Here is a 1,451-nt window from a genome sequence, read left to right on the forward strand (position 1 = left end):
TCAGCCATAAAGAAGGTGACCCTCATGGAGTTTGGCCCTAGTTGCCAATTTTAACATTAACATGTAATTTTAATCCATTCATATCAATTTCTACAAATTCAACTAAAAAAAATATACCAAAAAATCTTCCAAAACTGCAAATGAGCATACTAAGAATTTTTAAATAAATGAGTCCATACAACAACCAACGGTCAAACCTAGCATTGTTCCTATTAATTACAGCGTTGTCTACCAAGGCGGAGGATTTGCCTGGACGACCAAAAGTGGCCGAAATCTGGGCAAAAAAATTTCAAAAAATCTTGCAGTAGTAGGGTTTGAATCATGTTTTTGATGGTGGAAATGGATTCAACGCCATCAAAAACCTTTAGGGAACCCAAAATTTTGAAGTTTGGCAGTTGTAGCTTGGATTTGCAAAAATCCTTGCCGGATTTTATCAAAATACTGCTGGAATTTCCATGATTTTCAAGGCAAAAGAACAATGTCGTTAGACTACTGCATTAATTACTATGTTGCCCACAGCGGTACAATACGGATACGCTACCATAGCACCAGCCAACCTACACATCAATCCCCTGATTTTGTCAATCACCTTTCATCACTGTCATTTTAGTGACCAACCACATCATTTGCTACCTCTCAAATTATAGACATTATCTATGGAAATAATAATTTGGAAGTGGATTAAGTGTGTTTATGTTATAATAGAATGGTTTTTTGAATGCTTTCTTCAGATATATTTGATAAAATTGGAACAATAGAGAGAAGATAGATTAACATCACTGTATACAAGGATGACACGAATAAATCTAGAAATGGTCTAAATTTATTATGAAAGAAGTGTAATATGCAAAAAGTAATTGATAGCAAAATTAAAGTAAAAACAATGAAGAACAAAATGAAAAATATAAATATTAAAAATGAAATTGCTTTATTTACATAGTTATTTGTTACTTGAATTGATAACTATTTTAATTTATTATTAATATTTTTTAAGTGATTTTTTTATTGATATTAAGCAAAATTATATAAATAAGTTTGCACGTTTATATTTTTTTCCCTATCTATAATAGTGGGCATGTTGTTCATATCCATTTTTACTTAATAAAATGTTGAAGAAAACATAAATAATGGTTGTTAATTAGTAAGTGTATTTATTTATATTTTGTTCTATATTTTGTAATTTTTTTTTTCATTTTTTAATATAATTTTTTATATTTGACAATTCAATTTAAAACCACATAAAAATAGCCATCAACTAATTAGAAAAAAATAAGTTATATTTCAAAAATTATTATTATTATTTTTAAAATTTTAATAATTTGTTTTTCGACACTTTAATAAACTTCATAAAATCTATTTAAAAATTTCAAAACTAATTGAAAATCAAAGCTTTTTGACCAAAATAAAAAAATATAAGATTTGTTTTTTAAATTTCTAAAGTTTTCCCCGAC

General features: G+C 27.1%; 1 non-coding gene across 1 annotated transcript; it reads left to right on the forward strand.

The window, feature by feature from the left end:
- Positions 1-718: 718 nt before the first annotated feature.
- Positions 719-827, forward strand: LOC149152593 (U6 spliceosomal RNA). Its single transcript, XR_016263862.1, has one exon. It is a non-coding gene; the product is annotated as a U6 spliceosomal RNA (small nuclear RNA).
- Positions 828-1,451: the final 624 nt, after the last annotated feature.

This window comes from Pinus tabuliformis, chromosome 9, assembly GCF_031772625.1.
Source record: "Pinus tabuliformis cultivar Carrire ecotype Pingquan chromosome 9, CPIR1, whole genome shotgun sequence".
NCBI lineage: Eukaryota > Viridiplantae > Streptophyta > Pinopsida > Pinales > Pinaceae > Pinus > Pinus tabuliformis.